Source organism: Eumetopias jubatus, unplaced genomic scaffold, assembly GCF_037043125.1.
Source record: "Eumetopias jubatus isolate StellerSeaLion01/CBP00866 unplaced genomic scaffold, mEumJub1_p1.0 scaffold_6, whole genome shotgun sequence".
NCBI classification, from domain to species: domain Eukaryota; kingdom Metazoa; phylum Chordata; class Mammalia; order Carnivora; family Otariidae; genus Eumetopias; species Eumetopias jubatus.
The window spans coordinates 77,804,983-77,820,828 of record NW_028274812.1 but is presented as its reverse complement, the minus strand read 5'-3'; the positions used below and the strand labels follow the sequence as shown (position 1 = coordinate 77,820,828).

The following is a 15,846-nucleotide window of genomic DNA, read 5'->3' as shown; positions in this document are numbered from 1 at the left end:
CATTCCTAGCCTTCTTTCTCCTGCATGGCCCTCATATCTAGGGCTGAGTAGATAGGGCATGTGCCCATTGCAGCATAATCTGTGACACTTATGAGTTAGATGAGTCAGCACTGGGGACAATAGTGGTATTCCTGGAAGTCATTCCTATACCTGGACACCGAGCAATAAATAACAATATGAAGTTTTGTTGAGTTATATAAATATGCCCCAAAAGTAAATGTTTCCTCAACTTAACTCCCTTTATTTGTCTCTCAAAACCCATGCTATTCTAAAACCCTGAGACCCTAGGGCAAGTCTAACAAGGGAAACAATGGAATGGAAAGGGACAATTGTCTTAGCTGGTGAAAATATCTTACTTTGGTTAATTTTACAAAAACACAGGACTATGTGGACACATTTCTAATGTATCTCCCAGGCCCTAGAAATGGCCCAAGAAAGTGAGGCACTCTGACATTTTTTTACTTTTATAGTGAATCTGCCTCTGGTTACCACCAGCAAGATACATCTCAGTAAATTATAGTTTCTTGATCACTCTTGACATATCGCTGATGATAATATACAACAAAGCAAAATCAGGTAGAATTAATAAAGCATTTAACTATTATATAATTTAATACTTATATCAATTAATTAACAGTTAATTATATAATATTTATGTATTTAATCATAAAATAACAATGATAGCTCACACATGTATAGCACTTACTATGTAACAGGTACTTTTCCAGGGTTGTTTGATCTTCACACCAACACTATGAGGTACTGTTGTCTTAGAGGATCTAAGACAACCTTCATGCAGAATTCTAAGACAGAGAGCCAAGTGTCTCTTTTCGGCCAGGCAGGTAGGATAAAGGGGAGAAGCCATGGGTGTAATGGCACCAGGCATTTATTTATTCCCTCTCCACTGGGAAGACTGTTGAAATGAAGAGCTCAAGTGGCATGTAAAGAGCACAATCCACATCCTGGGGCTTGTGGCCCTGCAGAGATACTGGCCCAGATTATCTGAATTTTTTTTAAGAGAAATAGAAATAGGAAATTTGTGTGTGTGTAATCTCCTAATTCAAGATATTGAGTTTATTTTTAAAAAGAAGAACAACTTGGGAGCCAAGCATAAGAACTTGTGGTTCTAGCCCTGCTCTAAGGCCAACACTGTTCAGCCACAAGTTTCTTTGCAAAATCTCAGAGTATAATTTGTATTTCTACACTCCTTTTTCCTTCTCCAAAGTTTTCGTAATTTGCTGCTTTAGCTGATAGCACATTGCCTAGTATTATGCTTTTCCCAGAGTAGGTGCTTAGTAAATATCTGTGGTTGCATACATGAAGTCAGGTGTGTCATATTCCCTGAGTTAAAAGCAAAGCCTGAGCTCTATCATCAGGATGCTTTCAGGGATTGATGTGAGAAAAGATAACCATACAGCAACATTTAACTCTTTACTACAGGTGATAATTTAAGTGGGGTAATCTATTTTTAGAAGTATATTAATTTTCCCTCTGGTTACTCTTTGGTGGTCAAGTATCATATTAACCTAGGAGTAAAGAAATATAGAGACAGACATAAAGTGCTGATCAAAATCTGTAATTAACAGTCACAAACATTTCAAGCTCCCAATGCACGTGTCCCACTTTAATCTCAGCTGTATGAAATTTGTAAGTGCTCTCTAAAAGCACAAAGTCAGCTGATTCAACAGCCTTTGCCCCAGGTATCCTGCAGTCCCCAAATCCGTGTTGTTAGCAGGAGACCTCAAAACTTCAGGGGAAATGTAGCTCTAGTACTCATGCTATAGACAATACAAATTTCTGTCAGCCCAGTAAATTCATTAATTTGCTGGTTTCCATCAACTTCATTTTATCTATTTTATTTTTCTTTTAAATTTTTATTTGTATGTTTCATACTTCCAGAGACAAAAGGCTCATGTCAAATGACTGAAATTTTTATTTCCAGAAATTCCAGTAGGTTGGCTTGACGAACGTCTGCCTGTTCCGATTTTTGAGCCCTGTGGATTTGTCTGTGCATATCATTGGAATTCATAAATATCATGCCTATAGCTGGCCTTTTAGACAAGGAAGAAAGGGGGAGATTCACCTCCTCTCCATAGCCTCTCTCCTGTGCCCACTGGCCAGGGTCTCTGCTATTGTCATTTGCAATTCGGTCTGTTCTATTTCTTTAGTCCAAGCATGTGATTAGGCCCTTTTGGAGCTTTGACAGACAACTCAGTAGTTTTGGGCCTCCAGTGGCTATCCCCTAAGGCAGCAAACTCAATCTATTTAGAGAGCTGTTAATTAAGTGAATTATGTTTGGTCAGGTATTTATGAGCAAAGAAAATTGGAATGGAAATGATAAGTGTGCCCTTACAAAAAGACTGAGTAAGCTATATGTAAATTAAAAAAAAAAAAAGGCAACCCAACCAAAAGAATCTCTCTAAAAGGGTTTTTCCTCTAGTCTAGTTTGGTTTTTCTCCTTAACCATTTGAGAGAACACACTTGCTCTTTAGTGACGTCATTCATCCCAAATATGCTTGTAAATCTGGGCAAAATGCAAAGAAGAACTGAGAGGAATGTAAATACTGTATGTTCTCTCTACAGAATTGTTCAGGGAAACGCCGTTCACTTAGGAATAGAGTTCTAGGAAGTATGTCTGCCATCTGTAGTCCAGATGATGATGACTGTGGCAATGAATTAAACATTTAGAAATAAAACCTAATGGTTACTGTTTGCAAGGATAAGGCAACTGAAATATTGTTTCATTACTCATAAGGCACAAAATAGCTAGAATTTGTTTATGTGTCATGAATTCATAACTTAGAAAATATATTTAAAAAGACACAGCAATTGTGGCTTTTTGAGTGTGTCTTGGCACAATCTCCATAGAGGCTATGGTGCATGCATAATGTGCTAGGACACGGGGACAATGCCAGAAGCTTGAAAGCATTGTGATCATCATCATTACTACTCTTCAATGAGGAATCGTGCTCTAAGATTGATTGTTTTCTATATTGCCACACACGAGCATGATTCTACAGCTTTCAATCAGTTTCTCGTGAAGACCCCCATCCCCGCAGCTATGAAAAGACATTTGTAAAGCCGCTCAGGATTTTTTCCAGAGTAAGATGCAAAGAAAACTAAATGGGCATGATTCCTGAGCACTACTCATCAAGAACAGGCAGGCTGGAGTGGACATATAAAAGAAAAGGGTAATGAAAATATTCAACATATTCATAAAATCAAGGCCCGTAGAAGGTTGTTGGGTTTTGTTTTGTTTTTCATGTGATTTAAAAAAAAAAAGAGCAAATTTGATTTGGTTGGTGGGGTAGTAGGAGTAAGTAACAGTGGTGGAGTCCTCCCCTTTCCTCCAAAAGTCAAGACACAATTCCAGCTTGAAGTGGGATTTTAAAGGTTGTTTGTACATTCTAGAAGGTTGAAAAGGAGCTCTACAGTCCAGAAAATACAGCTGGATAGAAAATGAGTGACTGAAATCAAGGAGGACTTGGGAGGTAGTGAGGCACAGAAATGCCTTGTGCTGCCGAATACAAAAATAATAAGTTGAAGCAGGCTACTTGCCTACAACTTAAGATACTTAGTAAAAGTCTCTAGGTTTTGAAAAGTTAAAGAATGTCCCAATCTTCTTTCCAGTCTATTTATTCTTTTTTTCACAATTGTTTTTTACAAATCTGCCATTAACCTAAGCAACTAGTTGTTTCAATCAAACAGCAGGTATTTGGGGTTGAAAATGCTAGCAAAAGAATAGGTGAAGTGATCCTGAGTGGGTTCAAGGTTGGAGGGGGAAGTCTGGTACTGAAGGCAGGTCAAGAAGAGTCCTATCCAGGGGCACCTGGGTGGCTCAGTTGGTTAAGTGACTGCCTTCGGCTCAGGTCATGATCCTGGAGTCCTGGGATCGAGTCCTGCATCGGGCTCCCTGCTGAGCAGAGAGTCTGCTTCTCCCCCTGACCCTCTCATGCTCTCTCTCTTTCTCTCTCATTCCCTCCCTCTCAAATAAATAAATAAAATCTTTAATAAAAGAAGAAGAAGAGTCCTATCCAATGATTTCTGAAACCAGCTCCTACGGTCTCGTGATAGAAAATTATTAAATTATCGGGAATTTTGCAAGCCAGCTGTGACATAGGGCAATGATTAAAAATTACATTCAACTTAAAATTAAATAAATTATATGAAAAGCAAAGATGATAAGCACTCAAACCTTTCCACTTCCTAATTATTTCGTAACATTTTACTACTATCTGTGCTTTTGAGTAATGTTATGTCGTAGCTCTATGAGAGAAATACTCTAGAAGGGGGTGCTTCTGATGCTGCGCTCGATGACAACAAGCTGGTCGCTTGAAAATCTGCTACACTGATCAACATTTCCCAGGACATTCCCTGGCCCTCACTGTAACATACCGTCTCCAAGAGTGGGACTGCTCTTTATGTCAGAGCTGACATTAGAGGCAAAATAGAATCCCATTGGAAAATAGATGCCAGAAACCTAGAAAGGTAGAAAAGAGGTACCCAAGCCAACATTTCTCTGATGTTGCTGTCGATAATTTTTTAATATTTAGCCATTCATTTATTGGCATTTATTGAGCTTTTTCTACCGTCACGCCAGGCTTTCTGAATATGATGAAGTAGATAATGTGGTACCTTCCCTTAGGGAGCCCATGGCCTAAAATGCCACCAGAGGAGTATCCAGATGATTAAAATAGAGATTGGTATGGGAGGGAAACACAAGGTGCATGGAAGTACGGCATAGGGCAACCCGGTAAGGCAGGTGTGGGACTAACGCCATAAACCAAGCAACACTTGGTGCTGGCTAGAGTAGGCTCTTGGGGAATCTCCCAGGAAGAGGGCCTTAAAGTGGGTGCTACCCTTTAACTCTTCCCATGGCTCTGCGAAGCATGGGTGGCACTCTGAGAGAGGCCTGTGTGCAGCGCAGCTGGGGGAAGTTGGGAGGCGCAGATGGCACCCAGCAACAGCGTAACAAGGGGATTAGAAGGTTTTCCGGGTCTGAGGAATGAGCCTGTGAGAAGAGCAGGCTGGTAATGGTTTGCCCATTCCAGGCGATAGCCTTGCGTTCCTTCCCACCTGTGGCTGGGTGCAGCTTGGCTACCTGAGAACATCTGTTTCCTCTCATTCGCCTGGACGGAGGGGGTTGGAGGGCAGATGGAGGGAATTTTTAGAAAAAGGAGGCTTTTTCTAAAATTCTAAAATCTGAATTTTGAAGGGTGTGAGGATGGAAGAAGGGACCAGACAAAAAGCCACATCAGGGGACAACCACCCTGACATCATGGTTAATTCGCATCTGAAGGGGGACTATTTCTGGGATAGTTTGAAATAAACCTGGAAGGTAAAAAGAGAGAAGCAGTGAGAGCGTAGGAAAGGAATGAGAAGCGCTGCCTTTTAGTTGCTGATAAGATCTTCAGCTGGTCCCTGAGATTGGGCCAGGAGCTCTGAAATAATGATTAAATTCTCATCCAATTCCTGGACAAATACTTCTAATATCAGGCAACTGAGAAGTAAATTGAAATGACATTATTAGAAATAAGTGTCTACATATAATAATTTTCAGTCTCTTTGCCTGAAAGAAGAGATTTCATCATCTGTATTCATTGCTTTTGAAACTGCTAAACTGAATCCTATATTTCTTCATGTTAAATTGAAGCCTGTAGTTATCAAAATGCTGACAAGTTGAGTTATTGGTTATTCTCAGGGTCCATGCAAAGACTGTACCATTAATAACATTCAGTGTGTACACTGATAGAAAAGAATTATTTAGAGCTACCAATGTGTTATTACAACTTATCCTATATGCCCTAAAAGAAGTCATTTCTGACTTAAGGGAGAAAAAAGGATATTTGCAGGGGGCTGACAAATGATAAAATACCACTGCCAATAAAAGAGGGGGAAATGTAGCAACACAATTCTACAATAACTCAGTTAGAATCTGCTACTCTCTTTTTTTTTTAAAGATTTTATTTATTTATTTGACAGAGAGAGAGATAGTGAGAGAGACAACACAGCAGGGGGAGTGGGAGAGGGAGAAGCAGGCTTCCCGGCGAGCAGGGAGCCCGATGAGGGGCTCGATCCCAGGACCCTGGGATCATGACCTGAGCCGAAGGCAGACGCTTAACGACTGAGCCACCCAGGCGCCCCTCTCTCTTTTTTTTTTTTTTTCAGCAAAGTTTACCATGCTCATGTCACAAGAAATAAGGGGTGAAACCAGAAAAGAACTCAGATGAAGAAACATGTTGCAAATGCTGATTTATCATGTGAGCTTAAAAATCCCTGTCAAGAAAAAAAAATCGTCCACCTATTTCCTTTATTTCATACTAAAAATGTCTCAAACTACCAGGTTATGTATACAAGACTGTGTCATGTGCCCTTAAGGGAAAAAAAGTGTTTTAAAAAATTCTAATTTAAAATATAAATGGAGTGGCTGAGGGTTAAATATGGGATTACTACTATGCAATATAGGAGGCTTTATTTGACAAATAAGAACTTCAATCTTCCTTTTTGGTTGTGGTTTCCTACCTAAGTAGTTCTCAAACTTTTGTATATATCAATCCATGAACTATATTGAGAGGTTCAATATGGACCATTCTGAACACATCCCTTTAGACGTGATGTTACACAGACTGCATTTATAACTATATATATATATAATAACTATATTCCACAGCCCCACAGCACAGAAACACACATGCATGATTCAAGAATGAATTAGGGAAATAATGGCACCATTAATACCACTTATCCACGCAGGTGATTTCTACTGCATAGCTCCTACGTCCCAAGTACTGTGCTAGGCAGTGCAGTAGACACAGAAAAAGTACCTAATTCCTGTCCTCAGGAAGGTATCTTCTAGAAAATGGAGAGAGGCCTAAAAAAGGCAAATCACAACATAATAAGGCAAACAATTTTGTCAAAAAGGCATGGAGGAAAGTGCTGCAGAATTACCCAGAATGGAGGAATTCACTTTGCTTAGACCCAGGGAAGGCTCCACAGAGAAATTGACACTTAAAGTAATAGGATTTTGCCAGGCAAGGTAAGAGAAAATGTCTGAAATTAATAAATTTCAATTAACTCTAGAAACTAAACACTACAGGAACATGATCAAAAGATTTCCCGAATACCAGTACATAGACCACATGAAAGACCTTTCTGAACTATGAGCCAATTTCTGAGGTCTCAGGTTGTTTCTTGCCACAGCAGAGCCTGTCTTATCCTTTCTAATACAATTGTGTGATTGTCTTGTTGAGGTCAGAGGGTCAGATCAGGGTACATGAAGGTGGGGATTCAGTTTCCTTGAAAGGAGCAGATACTCTCAGAATGATCAGGCCTGAGATAAGAAATAAGGATTTTGTAAGCAAGTTGGGAAAGAGAACATTTTCCTTCCCATTGGGGCCATTGGTCTAAGGCAGGGAGATTCCTCTAGCATTTCTGATGCTGGGAGTGGTGTAAGGGGTGGTGAGTGTGACAGGCATAGAAGCTTCCAGCTCGTCAGGAGAGATGGGGAGAGCCAGGAGCTCCTGTAACAGGCTCAAGCCTGGTCAGCAATGTAAGTTGTTCTTGGGCATCTCCCTTATTTTCCTCAAATCCTCAATAAAGCCTTACTTAGAGGTACAGCTTGGTTTCAGCTGTGCTGTGGGCAAGCAGGGACAGCTCTGCCTTGTTTCCATCACATCAGTAAAGGAGAGGGCAGTGTCCCTATGCCTGGAGGGTACAGGTAAAAAACCACCTGGCCCAGCTGAGGGCCAGAGACTAGGTAGTAGGAAGAAAATATCACAAGCAGTGCAGTAATTGATTTGATATAATTCTTTCCTGTCTGAAGCACAAGCAAAACTAAGGTGCTAAGCACTAAAAATAGCCTCTGTCACTGGCCTACCTTCCTGATTGCAGTGAGTTGCAAGCTTCAATTTCATGGTGCAAATGGAAATTTTCCACGAGGCTTACTCAGTAGGAAACATGTCATTCTGTCTTCCTTGTTATTGGCTCCTGTGTTCTAACAACATTATGCTGCAGTAACAAATAAGAATCTCAGTGACACAAAATAAGAAAGGTTTGTTCCTTGTTTATCTCTGCACTTGATGAAAGTCAGCTGTAGCCTCTGCTCAAAGTCATGCTCCTTCTAGGACTCAGGTTGAGGGGGCAGCCATCTTCTGAAACGTGGCCAGTCCAGTGGCCGAGGGAAACAGGGCCCGGCCAAGCGAGCACCGGGCTTAAAGCTTCCACTTGGAAATGATAGCTGTCGTTTCCGTTTTCCGCTTACCCAACGTGAGTTCCATAAGCAGGGAAAGGCAGCGGCCTTAGAACGGGTGCGGAGCCGGATGGTTCCTACACACCCCACACCTTTCCCAAGAAATCCCTTCAGTCCCTTGCTGAAGATGTTGTTTTAATTGAGCAAACAATAATCGCATTCTAAATGTACTGAATAGGCTGTTATCTTTCCTGACAAGAAAAATTGTGTTAGGAGGGCTTGGTCATAGGTAGAGAAGATGAAAAAAGAGACAAACGAGTAAGTGGAGAGGCGATGATGAGTGAAGTGTAAGAAGAAGAGAGAGAAATAAGAGAAATGAAGGAGGGAAGGAGCATGATCAAGACAGGGAGTGTCCCCCACTCTTGCCCTAAATGGCTTTGTTACAACTTTCTACTTCTCCAATTCTCCACTGCTGTTCACTTCTTGAGGTCCTAACTAGTTAATTGAACAAAGGAAGACCCCTAAGAGGAAGGAAGCAGAAAGGAAGACCAGGAGGATGTGGGCAAATCAAAGACATAGGAGTCTGGGCTACTAAAGAAGGATCAACTGGAGGGGAAAAGAGCCAGAAACAGTAAGGAGCTAAAGCAAATGGCGGCCACCCAGGTAGAGTCTAAAATTCAAAAACCACTCTAGCTGGGAGAAATGCTGCACCAGATGAAATGATAGTTTGTTATCACAGCCCTTGAAATGTCAGATTTTCCCCTTGCTGCATTCTGCCTGATAATGTTTGCAAAGCTCACACTCTTGAGATCATATATGTGACCCAGGGAAGAAGACTGCCAGTTGAGAAGTGATTATCTCAGAATAAATACACTGGGCCCTTTGTGTCAGGAATGGAGGGGTGGCCTGCTCTGAAACAGGGCCTGGCTGGTCAAGCTCCTGGGTCCAGCCTTTTCCACCCATCTTTAAACACACGCTGTCGGGGCACCTGGGTGGCTCAGTCGGTTGGGCGACTGCCTTCGGCTTGGGTCATGATCCTGGAGTCCCAGGGTCGGGTCCCACGTCGGGCTCCCTGCTCAGCGGGGAGTCTGCTTCTCCCTCTGACCCTCTTCCCTCTTGTGTTCTCTCTCTCTCATTCTCTCTCTCTCAAATAAATAAAATCTTTAAAAAAAAAAAATAAACACACGCTGTCTTACCACTTCCACACAGCCCATGGCTTTGAGCCTACTTGGTAAAGGTGGTATGACCCATGAGAATTGTTTTGGGGATTGTTTTCTTTTTTATATATTTTAAATTTTTTGCAGCACCGCAAACCTGGTGCTAAAAATATCATTTAAATGTAACCAGGGCTGCTTTCAGTATCACTTTGCTAGTGGAGACTATCAGACTATCAGGCATCTCTATTAAATGTCAGACTGTTTTTTTCTCATAAGAACCATGAAATTGTTTAATTGAAATCCACTGTGAGAGAGCTTCTGCATCCTCAAAGAGCTGATGTGTAATGCCTGGGAGTTGCAAGCCACTCCCCAACGTGCTATTAGACCTTGAAATGGCGGTGGTTTCTGCTCATATTATAGCCCACCCCTATTTATCATTTTTTCATGACCTAATTGTGGAACTGTTTTTTAAAAAATTTACATGAAGTAGAAATCGTTTTCTAAAGAGAATCCACTCACTCTTTGTTACTAAGCAAGAAACCTTTGAATACGGCAAGTGGCTTAAATTCCCTTTCAACCTTCTGTTGAGTATCTCCTCTTTTTCTGAAATTAATACTTCCCTTTTCTTCCTCTATCTACAAATATATCATTTCCTCAGAAGCTGTCATATTTTACATAGAGCAGCTACAAGCCTAATCAATGCCTCCATGTGAAAAAAAAAAAGGTGGGGAGGGGTGTTCATTCATAGATACAAAGGACAGATTGGTGGTTGCCAGAAATGGGGGACTGGGAGATGAAATGGATGAAGGGAGTCAAAGGTACAGATTTCTTAGTTATAAAATAAGTCATGCAGATGGTATATACAGCATGATGACTATGGTTAATAATATTGTATTACAGGGGAGCCTAGGTGGCTCAGTCAGTTAAGTGTCTGCCTTCGGCTCAGGTCATGATCTCAGGGTCCTGGGATCGAGCCCCATGTTGGGCTCCCTGCTCAGTGGGGATCCTGCTTCTCCTTCTCCCTCTGCCACTCTGCCTGCTTGTACCCTCTCTCTCTCTCTCTCTCTGTCAAATAAATAAAATCTTTAAAAAAATAATATTGTATATTTGAAAGTTGCTAAGAGAGTAGGTCTTCGAAGTTCTTATCACAAGAAAAAATAATTTTCGCAACTATGTATAGTGATAGATGTTAACTAGACTTATGGGGTGATCATTTCACAATATATATAAATATCCTATCATTACATTGCACCCCTGAAACCAGTATAAAGTTTTGTCAATCATACCTCAGTTTAAAAAAGGGGCTCAGCCCAGTGGGCGCCCAGCATGGCAAGCCCCAGTGTCTGAGAGAAGCAAAGGGAATTCCTTCCTCCAGTAAGTCTTGGTGAGCAGAGTATGGGCTTCGTGTCAATCGGCACATGCCCTTTGGGTGGGCACCTTCGTGAAGCACACAAACCACACAGCTGTACATGTCAACTTTTGCAGGTTCATACGTGGTAAGACTGGTCCAGAGGTGGCTTCTTATTATAAGCCTGGCCAGTCAGAGCCCTTCTGTGGATTTTGTTCCAACTAGACCCAAGAAAGTCAGACTCTCTGTTGGTGAAAGTCAAAAGATGAATTGCATGAGCTATCAGTGACTGAGATTTCTACTCTTTGAAAAAAAAAAAGCCATTGGTAGTGACAAAGAGTGATGCCAGCCTGCACACAGAAGTAAGAGCAAGAGATGGTAAGCATTCCATTGGCACCGAAGTTCCTGGTTCCGGAAGTGCCTGAGACCAGCAGCATCCCTACCCCTCTCGTGGGTGCGTGGTTTGGTTGTTCAGCCCTCCCTTGGATTTGATGAGTCAACAGACATCCTTTTATCCTTTTTGCTTTAGCTTCTTTGAGTTAGGTTTGCATCTTGGCAACTTGAGGGTCATGAAAAAATGCAATGGCACTACAGCAAGCAGCCATATGTCATGGAAGCCATTGCTTCTAGAGGTGGTTCCATCTTGTGGAGATCACCTCCCTGAGTGGCTCCAGCACAGGGGAGGTAACTGTGACCTAGACACAGAGATGTGTGTGCTTGTTAAATGATTAAGAAGTGATAATTCCTTATTTCCATGTATGCACTTCTGTAAGTCTCTAGACCTCAGTTTTCACATCTGTAAAATGGGAATTTTAATATTTTCTATTTCATAGATTTGTTGAAAAGATTAAAGGAAACAATGCATGTATTTGGGATAGTACCTGGCACATCATGCTCAATAAATGTTTGAGATGATTATTATTCTTTTATTATTTCCAGTGTGCTACTGGTGCTTGACATAGGACAAGTACTGCAAGAGCAGCATTGCAAGAATTGCAGTGGATATAAAAATCTCACTTTAGCCCTAACTCCATAGCTGATATTCTTTGACCTTAGGTAAGATATTTTTTTGAACCTCAATTTTCTCATCTGTAAATGGGAAAAATAATGTTTTTGCAGGTTAATTGAAAGACACATGAAATAGTGTGTATGAGCAAGTTTTATAAACTCTAAAACTTTACCCAACTGTAAAAGATAAAAGATTAGAAAGATGAATTTAAGTTTGCTTCTTTTCAAAGATGCTTAGATATCAATACTTTACTAACTAAAAACGAAGTGAAAACTTGAATATTCATCTATTGGATACAATAGGTAGTATATGTCCTAAAAATAGAGATTTTTTTTCTCCACTGGAATCAATAAAACTCTTTTAATTTGATTTGAAAAAAATGCGTCCTTTAAACATTCTTGCTTTTCTTGAATTAGCACAAATGCAAAAATCTTGCCTTCCCTTCATGAGAGACTGTCTGAGAATTTTGAGAATACCCCAAGCTCAGCCTGGGAAAAGAGCAATTTTAAAATTAAAAATCAAATTTTGGCATGATGTTTAAAACATTAGCCTGCATACAACAAAAGAAGCCTCAAATCAAACCATCTGTTTTCTTTGCATGCTAGTATTTGATAAATGGAGATTTTAAAAATAAAACTGAATACAATCATCTCTGGACTGTTTCAGTGAAAGAGTAGCCTGAACAACAACAACAACAACAACAAATCTATTGCTTTTTCTAGCAAGTTTGAAGATATTATTGAAGAAGATTTTCAGCAGAATAAATTCAAGTTAAAGAATAAAAATATGAGACAAATTTTGAGAATAGACAAGTTGAACATAGCGCTACAACATCCCATTTCTTTTAATTTAGAACATCACCATCTGTTCTCTGCCACACCGCCCTCCCCTCTTGGAATCTGGAGGCTTCAAGATCAATGTCTTCTTTAATTTTTCTATGGCTGGACATTAAGTAAAATTTTCCACAAATGTCATGTGAGATGGAGAATGCATTTTTTCCAAGTTGCCTTCCAGAAAAGCACAATGAGAAGTTCCTCCAGAGGGCATGAAGCTCTGGCCTCACCACACCTGTGGCTGTTAGACCCTGCTCTGGTCATTGGCAAGGGGGAGGTTACTAAATTCATATAACCCCTTGAAAGAGGTTTTTTTTAAAAACAAAAAACAAAAAAACCCAAAGAGCTAAAATAATACTATTAGGGTTACCAGAGAGCAGTTTTCAAAGCTGCAAATATTTTCTGAACTTCTGCAATCCCATTCTTCCCTAGCCAAGTAAATGCAACCTGACTGATCAAGTCATCTGAGATGTTGCCTATAAGATTTTTCTTGAAATGTTGACAATTCTTCCGTTTTTTTTGCCACAAACCTTTATAAAAAATGAAGACTATTTTGATCAGAAAGATGGATGGAACTAGAGGGTGTTATGTTAAGTAAAATAATTCAATCAGAGAAAGAAAAGTATATGATCTCTCTCATATGTGGAATTTAGGAAACAAAACAGAGGGTCATAGGGCAGAAGAGGAAAAAATAGAACAAGACGAAATCAGAGCGGGAGACAAACCGTAGGAGACTCTTAAACATAGGAAACAAATTGAGGGTTGCTGGAGGGGAGGGGGTTGAGGATGGGGTAACTGGGTGATGGACATTAAAGAGGGCACATGATATAATGAGCCCTGGGTATTATATAAGACTGATGAATCACTGAACTCTACCTCTGAAACTAATAATACATTATATGTTAATTAATTGAATTTAAATAAATAAATAAAGAGAGAAAAGCAGGTTTAGGTGGGTGTGGGCAGGTAGTCAAGAGACCAATTTTAGACACAGTGTGAAATTATAAGAAAATCCCTCTTGATGGGGGTGTTTATTATAGATCTGCACGTTGGACCGTGCTTCGATCAAAAAAAGACCTTAAGATGGGAAAGGCCTGGTTAAGATTATCTCATATACCCTTATAAGGCCTTATGGTATGGGGTCTTCAGAGACTTGGGGGGGGCCGCTGTCCCTATTGTTATCAGAGATGGCACTGAGGTGGGTGACACATGTCCCAGCATTCGGCAACAGTACAGTACCCTGGAAAAGGAGATTGTGTGAAGGAAAACAAAGTGATTGTCAAGCATTCTAATAACCCCAGAATGTCAAGACCAGGTACATAGGTTGGGGAGACCAGAAAGGAAACCCACCCAGAGAACACCCCACATTGGATTTGATCTTATTTGTACTTACTAATGTGTATTTTTCTCATCCTACTGTTGGTGTCCTGCTGTAGCTCCTGAAAACATGGCTGTGATTAGAATCCCTGACTGAGAAGATGTACTTGGAGGACTCCTGGTGCAATATTACCTTCGGCAAGTAAGACAGAAGGGCACCCCCAGAAACAGGTCTTCAGGGACCTGCTCAAGTTAAAATGAGGTGAAGTTTTAGGAGGAACAAAGAAACCATGAATTGAAGATGGAGAATTTGTGGACCTTGATAAAGAGAGATCGGCTGCTGGTTTGGAGGGGACCAAAGGAAGGATTGTACAAACGGAACAGATTAGTCTTTGTCTGAAGCCATGGCAGTGGGAAAAATTGCTGCAATCAAAGTTAAGGTTAAGAAAAGATGTGCAGCAAGCCTGACCTAGATGACGATATAAGCGCCCTGAAACCAAGGTTTGGGGGGGATGTTGAGGTAACTATGACCCAAATATCATCAGCAGAGTTGGGGTGAGGATCGGAAATACAGTAAACTATTTTACAAGAATATTTTTGCAATTCTTCAATTTGTAAAAACCAGAGAAGAATGGAATGTACCTGGATTGTGACTGGCCCCAAATACAGCACCTGGGGATCCCATGTTATATACCCAATATCCTGTCCCAGCTGCCTAAAACAGATATGATCAGGAAACATTCAAAGGAGAAGAAGAAATGGACGTCTTCAAAACTGGCATGATGGTACCTACCAGGGTAAGCCACTAAATTCTGTAACAGAGGATGATGCATCTGCCCGTAAGACTCAGACTCCTGAACACAGCCAGCTCTGAGACCAGTTTCTCAAGCCAGGTTTCCACCAAACCAGACAAAAGGATCTTCAACCCCAATCATCATAAGTTAGGCAGCTACCACCTCTTTAATAACCAGGCTCAGAGCAAAAGACCTTCTCCAGGTTCTGAAATTTGTCCCATCAGGTGAAAAGCAGAAACAAGGCTGCCAATGAGAAAAACCAAACTATGATTCAGAGTAGAAAGGAGCAGAGATAGCCAGAAGGCCCTAAGTTCGTCTCTGGGCTCCTTATGGAGTAGTAGACCAGCCCCATGAGTGCATGCCTCAAGAGATCAACCCCATCTGTGCATGCCCTGGAAGAGGACCAGGTTGTAGCAGTTTCTGCAGAGGGTCCTGTCTGGCGGTTCAAAGACCGGCCATGGCTTTTGCCTGATGGATCACCAGTTGATGTATTTGCTAAATTTGAAGACTTTTGTCTCAAATATGATGAAGTTTGTCTAGATCTAAATGTTCAGAAATAGGACTGAACAGTATAAGAACTCAGTCCTCACAGAATTTCTTTGGACAAATCAGTTTCCTTAGAGTTCTGAGAAACATTCATAGTTATGTGGTAAAACAGACATCCCACTTGAGATTCTGAATTTCCTCCTGTTTCTGGAGTTTGGATTAAGAAACATGGATATACCTTGCCCTAAAGGCTGAGACTCAAGCTTTAAAGAATTTACCAAAACTTACAAACGAAGGTCCCAGATTGATCTTTAACAAAACCTTGCTTAATGCCTTGAGGAGAACCCTGATTCATATACTTACGTTCTGTGGCTCTTATCTTTTCCAGATGTCTCCTCCTAACTCCCTGACTTTCTTCTCTACATCTTCATCTGCCCAGAAGCTCCTCCCCTCCCTCGCACTCCCCTGTTCAGGGAGTGGCATAGAGTAGAAACTCCTCCCACGCTTCCAACTCTGGAATGCTCCTGCTAATTGAGGTGCAGTTTGAAAAACAAGATTATTGTTTGTTATTCTTATTGTGAGTTTTGTAATTACGACGATTGCTGTTTAGCATACTTTGGGCTTGCCATTGGTCGGAAACCTCACCTCTGAATGATCTGTGCCTAATCACAGAATGGAGGGGCACTGTCGTAAATGTCACCCCACTCTACTGCT

At 40.9% G+C, this 15,846-nt stretch overlaps 1 pseudogene; it reads left to right on the top strand.

The window, feature by feature from the left end:
- Positions 1 to 15,325, top strand: part of LOC114213006 (parafibromin pseudogene) — a 38,434-nt pseudogene extending 23,109 nt beyond the window's left edge.
- The last annotated feature ends 521 nt before the right edge of the window (positions 15,326 to 15,846 follow it).